The following is an 8,915-nucleotide window of genomic DNA, read 5'->3' as shown; positions in this document are numbered from 1 at the left end:
CTGAAATCATCTTTGTCTGATATTAACAGCCACTTCAACTTTCTTTTTATTAATGTTTACCTGGAATATATTTTTCCATCCTTTTTATTTAAGCCTAGCTATGTAATAGATAGCAAATAATTGGATCTTGTGTTGCTATTTTATTTTTAATCAGTTGACAATCCTTGCCTTTTAAATGGGATGGTAAGACAATTTATATTTAATGTGATTATTGATGTGGTGGTGGTTTTTAAATCTACTATCTTGATATTTGTTTCTATTTGTCATATCTGCTCTTTGCTCCCTTTTTCTTTTTCTGTCTTCTTTTGGATGAACTGCATTTTTATGACTTTATTTTTTAAATTTATTGTTAGCTATATGTCTTAGTTTCATTTTCTTAGTAACTGACTTAGGGTTTACACTATGCATGTATAACTTACCACACACAGCCTCAGTTCAGTTCATTTCAGTTCAGTCGCCCAGTCATGTCCAACTCTTTGCGACCCCATGAATCGCAGCACAGCAGGCCTCCTTGTCCATCACCAACTCCCGGAGTTTACCCAAACTCATGTCCATCGAGTTGGTGATGCCATCCAGCCATCTCATCCTCTGTCGTCCCCTTCTCCTCTTGCCCCCAATCCCTCCCAGCATCAGAGTCTTTTCCAATGAGTCAGCTCTTCCATGAGGTGGCCAAAGTACTGGAGTTTCACCTTCAGCATCAGTCCTTCCAATGAACACCCAGGACTGATCTCCTTCAGAATGGACTGGTTGGATCTCCTTGCAGTCCAAGGGACTCTCAAGAGTCTTCTCCAACACCACAGTTCAAAAGCATCAATTCTTCGGCGCTCAGTTTTCTTCACAGTCCAACTCTCACATCCATACATGACCACTGGAAAAACCATAGCCTTGACTAGATGGATATTTGTTGGCAAAGTAATGTCTCTGCTTTTGAATATGCTGTCTAGGTTGGTCAAAACTTTCCTTCCACACAAAGCCTACCTTCCAGTAATATAATATCACATCCCTGAAGTGTAACAACCTTACGACAGTGTAATTCCATCCCCCCCATCTTTTCTGCTATCTTTGTCACACATCTTACTTTACATTTGTTCCATTCCTTTAGACACAGGCTATAATTCTTGTCACTGTTCAAACACCTTTCTGGGTTCATGTTTGCTGGGGTGTGAACGAAGCATCTGAACAGGTTTTTATGAAAAATGGGGACAAGAGGAAACCTTGACAATTCTTGGTGAGTAAACACAACACCAAGAGATAAATAGGATGAAAAAAGACTTTTGAGAAGGCACTCCTAGCCAAAGGCTAATGGTTTGAGACTTCTCATCAGTTTTCCTACCAGACTCAAGATTTAAAATGCTAGACAGTACAGTTAGAGCAAGAATCTATGCACTTAAAAGCCACAAGAGTTAGTCAAGGTGAGGAGAGTGTTAGACTGGGGCTTTATTATGGGTATAACTAATAATAGTTCATTCAAAAATCAGCTGATTCCAAAGAGCAGTCATACCGTTATTGTTACCACATGGGGTAAACAAATAGTCGAATGTGGATCCTTTTTCACTTTTCTGCTCTTATTTTCACTATCACGTAGGCCTGCTAATTTCTCATAGACCAAACCAAATATATATTATAATAGAAATAAAGCAAAGTTAAAAATAAAGGAAATTTTACCAAACATCGTGCTATACACACAATTGTTTATTCACTGCTGCTGCTGCTGCTAAGTCGCTTCAGTCATGTCTGACTAGGAAGTATTAAACTCTTTGGGCTATAAAGCATAAAATCTTACAAAAAGACTCAGAAAATATGAAGTCTTCCTCTCTCTCTCTTATCATCCCTTACACCCACTCCTACTCTTCCATCTGCCTGGACTCCAACACCCAGAATAGAAAGAGATTGGAAATCCACCAATCCCATCATCTTGGCAAGGTTTCAGGCTTAGGGATTCATGTTCCTATATCTCAATGATATTCTAATATGTCACTAAGAATTTTAGGTATAAAAGAGCCATTGTAGATAGAAAGTCTTAGGGATTCTTTTTTTTTTTTTTTTTTTTTTTTTGCAAGATATGTGTTGGCCAAAAGTTAGTTAGATCTAAGTTTTCTCTAGATCAGCTCATTTCTGTAAAAGATGTGTCTTATCTAGGGTGTGGTCTCTAATAAATTTCACTCTCCCTTTCTTCCTCCCTTTCCATTCTCTACTATCTCTTTCCCCCTTTTTTCCCTCCCTATCACCCCCTCTTTGTCTCTATTTTTCTCCTCCTTCTCTCCTCTAAATAGATATGACTTGCCTGTGCAATGAAACACTGTTGAAACTGAGCTACCAGTGGAAGTTCATTTATCTAAACGTCCACTAGATTGTGAGGTCCTTGAGATCTCAAATAATGTCATGCTCCATGGGTGCCCAATAAGTGTTTATTAAGTAAGTAAATGAAATTGTACCTAGTAACTATGTGAGCTGACAAAGAGTAATAGAAATAGTGGTCTACAAGAAATGTACCCAATTTACCCAAGAGTTGGAAAAATGTAGGTAGTGTGTCCAAAAACACCCAGACCACGTGTAACTCAGCATCCACTCTACAAAAATTTTAAGAAGGAAAATGATCTTGGTGTTTATGCCCGCCTAAATTAAGCATGATTAATGAGATAAACTACAACAAAAGTTTTTTCTTAAGGCACTCCAAAGCAAAGTCAGACCAAATAATGTTTAATTGCCTGGGTGTTTTATTCAAACAACGTCATTAACACCACTTGAATTGCAACTTCTGGGATCATAAACTTTATGTATACCTGTCATCAAAGTCCTTGAGGGGCTCCTAGTTTAAATGCGTTTTACTACACAATGATTATATGATATTAAAGAAAGAAATGAGTTACTTTTCAGTTGCTGAAGGATAAAAAAGGTTGTTGGTGTGAGATGAGCAATTTATGTATCATGATCAAAGAGATGCTTGGCTCTTTGAGAATATTTTATATGTATATGTAATCTCCCTTCAACACATGTTTAAGTTATGTGGCATTCCACTTTTAATGCTATCAGAATCCTAATGGTTCTCAAAAAACACAATTGTTTCAGGACCCCAATTCAAACTCTACGTGAAATACTGATTTTAAAAATCTGTCAGAATTGACAGCCTTCACATCCTGGAAACATAAATTAGACAATTTGGCTTGAAGATGAGGCCAGGGAGAAACGTTTCTCTCATGTTATTGATAGATGTCCCAATCTGTCTTCAGATTAAGCAGATACGCTTCCAGTTTATTCATAGAGCACATTTCACACCTCCTCTGTGTCATAAGTTTAATCTTCTTCTTACAACATATTGTATCAAAATGCATCACTGAAATTGGTTCTGTTATAAACTGTTTAAAAATGACAAAATTCTAAAATTGGATTAGTACTGGGCACTATTCATACCAAAAGATGTTGATGAAAGATTTCCACTTATTGTTGCAATTACTTTACAGGAAAATAAACTACTATCAGGTATGATTTTTCAGTGTTAATGTCACTTCCTTTTGAAAGATTTGGATCCCTCCTCCCTTTAAAAGCTCATTATGATTTTGCAAAATATATTTAGTCCATAAACCATTTGATATTTACAATTCAATCACTTTTAAGTATTCTTAGCAGTTTTGTGACACCAATTATTCCAATACAATTCAGGACAGATGTTGGCTAAAGTGTCAAAATTTTTTTTCCTTTGAAAACATGAGTTATTATCATTTCAAATGTGCCCCTGAGATTCTTTCCAGAACATTCAATTCTGTGTATATTCAGTTGGCAATGCTAATCCATCATCAGTAGGAAATGCACTGAATTATTCTGCTCGCTGTGAAGAAGGGTCTGTAATTAGGCATTTTTGCTCTCTCAAAATCTTGTCTTTGCCAGTGATGTTCAGGGAGTGTAGCTTTCTCTCAGCAATGCTACCCAAACAATGCAGTAACTAAATTCATCACTGAGGTCACATTAGTACCATGCTAATAACCTGAGTTACCAAATCAAGACACTTTCTATTTTGGACACTCTTCTCACAGGTGCCATCAACAGACACCCAGTTAAACTGGCTCGGTCAAAACAGAGAACTGACGGGCTCTTGGGATAGCTATTCAGTCTGAGGGCCTGAGTTCACAGCCAGCTTACGACTGAATTCACTGGCTCCACATAGAATGTCAGGGCAGGTGCCTCACCCTCTAATGTCCCAGCACCGACTTTCTCTGACTTCATTCACGGGCAGGACTTGTTCACAGTAGGGTCCCAGCTACAGGAGGCTTACACACACCAATTAGCCACACAGGTAGAAAGTGTGTCTCTTTCCAGATTCCTGGGCAAGACTTTCATACGTCCATCTTTGAACTGATTACAGTGCCCATGGGATGGACAGGACACCCTTACCGGCCAGGGACAGGTGACAGTTTCAGCAGGTGGGGTGAGTCCCTCATGAACTACGAACTGAGAACAAAAGAAGGGTTGTTCCCCCAAAGGAAGGGTCTGTGTGCCTGCCCAGGAGGCAGAGGAGTGGGGCTGGGCCCGCTGGAATGACAGCCATGCGCTCTGTCCTCCACGGATGGCAGATGAGGAAGACCCCACGTCCCTCGGTGACCCTCAAGTTGGTACCAAAGAAAACACAGCGAAGTCCCCCGGTAGCAGAAAGCACACGTGGCTCTCCGTGAGGATGTGGGTTCTCCTTCCCTCAGTAATTACAGAAATGACTGAGAGAGTTGCTGACTCTTCTAGCCCCATTTCCTTGCCGTTTCATAAAATTCCCTGGACTAGGCATCGGGCATAAGAGGCTTCAACAGTGATGCTCCCGCTGAAAGCCCCTCAGTTTAAGGTTTTCCAGATTTAATACACTTGGGGTCCACTCATTTGACCTCTTAATTGGGGGTCCACTCATTTGACCTCTTAATTGAGCACTGGCATAGGCAGAATAATAATCCGAGTGGCCCGGTATAATTCTATCCTTAGAAAAATGTATAATACAAAAACATGTGTGGTGTTAATGGCTCAGTCTTGTTCTGATATTGTCTGATATTGCCTGACTGACTCAGACCTAAATACTTGAATAAAGGGTGAATACATAAGTGGATGGGTGAACAGATGGATGGATGGATGGACAATGAGCCCATGGGTGGGAAGGATGGTGGGCCTATTTAATAGCAATATAATTCTACAGATAAAAACAACAGCTTATTCATCTTACACAGGACACATATTTTTAAGTCCCAGGAAGAGAACCTCATACTGCTTTACAGAAAGTGTTCCTACCCTTCCGACTGTGATACCAGCAGGGCCGAGGGAAGCAGTGAGGAGGCAGATGCTGGCCAGTGGTCCATGACAAGGGCTCCTGGCTCATAACTTTCTACTTCCTTCAGGTTCTCCTTCAGCTGCTTTGTGACCTCAACCTATCCTTCCTTTCCACCTCATTTCGCTCCTCCTTCTCCCCAGCCTTTCACAATGTCGCGCCTTTCTCTTCCATCAGAGCACAGTTTATTAATAGAAGGGAGCCTGATACATAAAGAAAACCTGATAGATATTTGTCAGTACTTATTAATAGCATCTCAGCATCCTTAGAATAGCTTAATTCCCTCTAATCCTTAACATGGCGGGCTACAGTCCATGGAGTCGCTGCCTAAAATGTCAAAATAACTATATGAGGTGTGGTATTTTTGTGTGTAACCCAAAAGAAATGTAGCCTGCTTGCTACTGATTCGAGATTTAGGTTAGGTCTGAGACCCATTACAAGTCGAAAAACAAAAAGCCACGATGAGAAAATAGCAAAGTATTCTAAATGTGTCTATTAAGCCCCCATCTCCCTTAAGTCTCTCATTGTTGTCTCTCTCCAAAAATCAAACATCAAGAGGGCTTTTGGAAATGGTTCCTGAGCACCATCCCCCTACTTCTCCGGTCTTCCCTCCCCCTGACTCACTTCCCTCACCTTGTGTGTGAGTGCTAAGTTGCTTCTGCTGCTGCTGCTGCTGCTGCTGCTGCTGCTGCTAAGTAGCTTCAATCATGTCCGACTCTGTGAGATCCCATAAATGGAGGCCCACCAGGCTCCTCCGTCCCTGGGATTCTCCAGGCAAGAACACTGGAGTGGTCGTGTCCAACTCTTGCCAGGCTCCTCAGTTCATGGGGATTCTCCAGGCAAGAATATTGCAGTGGGTTGCCATGCCCTCCTCCAGGGGAATCTTGCCAACCCAGGGATCAAACACACGTCTCTCATACCTCCTGCATGGGCAGGTGGGTTCTTTACCACTAGCGCCACCTGGGAAGCCCGCCTGTGATCTCCTGAGCAGGTAAATCCCAACTTCCCCAAGTAAATTACAAATTTCCCAGATATCTTCACTTCCTTCCCCGGATGAGCACAATCGAGGCATGGGAAACGAGGCAGGGAAACGCTGTATTTAGGTACCTGTCACGTGTGATTTGTTGCAGTTGGTTTTCACCACAACGCACCCGATTTTGTTCCGGGGAACGCCAGGTCGGTCTCGGAGCTGGCTGCGCCTCGGAGGTGATGTGCGTGAACGCATCGCTAGGTGGTGACAGAGCATCGCTACCAGCCCTTCACTCTCAGAGCGCGAGGAAGAGAACCGAGTTCACGCCCCGGGAAATCACTACCAACTCTCCTCCTATATCACAAGTCACTGAACCTCCTGTCACGTGGCAAAGCAGGCCAGGGCAACAGGCCTCTACCGGTCTCTTCCAGTTGATGATTTATTGATTTTGTTGGCTGGCATTTTCACTTAATCCTTGGTTTGATTTAACTGAGCTGCGGGAGTTTGTTTGTTTGTTTGTTTTAGTTGGTCAGTCTTGCTAGAATTCTACCCAAAGAAAAATAAACCTTGTTTATTATCGCCTATGGTGGGTCCAGTAGTTCTATGGATTCTAACAAGAAAACTAGCTCATGGGCACTGTTTAATCCAGATGAGGAGAGAGCAGTAATGCTAATGAGGAAAAGGTCAGCAGGTGGGCGGCTGACTCCCAGCTGAAGTTATTCCAGCCCGTGACCCCAGGCTGGGCCCCTAAATCTTAGTTTCTATTTGTACAAGTCGTGTGTCACAGAGAGGCTGGCTGAGAGTTGCAGCAGTCTGCTTCTGCGACCAGAGAGTCCAAGGGAGGGGGTATCGGTGCCACAATTTCACATGCAAATGACAGCCACAGCGAATCCATCCAAAAAGCTTTGTTGAGTTTCCTAAAAGGTCCAGATCCTTGGTGGCTCTTGCTAAAGGTTGATTTCATAATCAATCTGATTTAAATCAACAGCATAACTGCAGATTAAAGAAAAGTATCATAGTACCATATGATGCTTCAACATGTCTTGAGGGAACTCTAACTCGCATTGATTTTTTGTTTTGTTCTGTCATTGCATGTTCTAGAAATCACATATGTCAACTCCAAGAGAGGAAGTCATTGCACCAAACTGAGGCTTAAAGAGTTTAACTGTTACACAGACACTAAATGGAAGGATTGGAAGTACCCTGGTCCTTTCCCCAACACTCTAATCTGACAGATTTTGGAGCAGTAGTCTTCCTTTAATAATAATTCATATTACTAAAGATGAACTATGGGATACTACAGTGGATTCACCGTAAAATTTACCATTAAGTTTTGCAAATGAGTTTCCAGCTTGGCTTACTAAGACAAGCCAAGGGAAAATTGGACAAATTCCTTGAACCAAAATCTTTCAGGTCTACAAAATCTGAACATGGAGGGGCTTCGTGCAGGGTTTCTGCGCTGTTGTTTAGTCACTGAACACAACACCTGCAGGAGACCTGGCTTCCATCCCTGGGTTGGGAAGATCCCCTGGAGAAGGGAAAGGCTTCCCACTCCAGTGTTCTGGCCTGGAGAATTTCATGGACTATACAGTCCATGGGGTCGTAAAGAGTCAGACACGACTGGGCGACTTTCCCTTTAGTCACTAAGTCGTGACTCTTTGCGACCCTGTGGACTGTAGCCCGCCAGGCTCCTCTGTCCATGGAATTCTCCAGGCAATAATACTGGAGTGGGTTGTCATTTCCTGCTCCAGGGGATCTTCCCGACCCAGAGATCAAACCTGGGTCTTCTATGTCTCCAGCACTGCAACAGGGTTACCACTAGTGCCGCCTGGCAAGCCCTTTAGAAGCCAGAAGAGGCAAGAAAATAGGCTCACCTCCAGAGCCTCCAAAATGGGACACAGTCCTATAACAGCTGGCTTTTAGCCTCATGAGACCCATGTCAGATTTCTAATAATACACAGAAGTGTGAGAGAAGTTGTTTTAAACCATTAAATTTGTAACAATTTGTTGAGTAGTACTACAAATCCCAACCCAGGTCTCCCGCATTGCAGGTGGATTCTTTACCAGCTGAGCCACAAGGGAAGCCCAAGAAAGGGGACTGGGTAGGCTATCCCTTCTCCAGGGGATCTTCCCAACCCAGGAATCAAACCGGCATCTCCTACATTGCAGGCAGATTCCTTACCAACTGAGCTATCAGGGAAGCATAAATCTAATACCACTATATTACTCTAAAAATACTTTATACCCAACTGAACAAACTAAACACCTGCATGCATGCTCAGTCACTCAGTCGTGTCTGACTCTTTGCAACCCCATGGACTGTAGGCCACCAGGCCCCTCTGACCATGGAACTTTTCAGGCAAGAATACTGGAGTGGGTTGCCATTTCCTTCTCCAGGGGATATTCCTGATCCAGGGATCAAACCCGAATCTCCTGTGTCTCCTGAATTAGCAGGCAGATTCTTTACCACTATACCACCTGGAAAGCCCAACTAAACAACTAAATAAAGGATAAACTGGTTAACACCTAATCCCAAAGTTATAACAATTCTGAGTTTGTATGTGCTTGAATAACATTGCCTTAAGATATGCATGGCAAAAGTAGGAATTACTAGGAGGAATTAAACTTAACAAACTTCTCAATAAC

At 42.4% G+C, this 8,915-nt stretch overlaps 1 long non-coding RNA gene across 1 annotated transcript; it reads left to right on the top strand.

The window, feature by feature from the left end:
* The first annotated feature begins 6,148 nt into the window (after positions 1 to 6,148).
* On the top strand, positions 6,149 to 6,851 carry LOC123328900. The gene is made up of 2 exons (XR_006543901.2): positions 6,149 to 6,290; positions 6,430 to 6,851. It is a non-coding gene; the product is annotated as an uncharacterized LOC123328900 (long non-coding RNA).
* The last annotated feature ends 2,064 nt before the right edge of the window (positions 6,852 to 8,915 follow it).

Source organism: Bubalus bubalis, chromosome 13 (assembly GCF_019923935.1).
Source record: "Bubalus bubalis isolate 160015118507 breed Murrah chromosome 13, NDDB_SH_1, whole genome shotgun sequence".
NCBI lineage: Eukaryota > Metazoa > Chordata > Mammalia > Artiodactyla > Bovidae > Bubalus > Bubalus bubalis.
The sequence above is the reverse complement of the archived record's forward strand: the minus strand, read 5'-3'. Positions and strand labels throughout refer to the sequence as shown.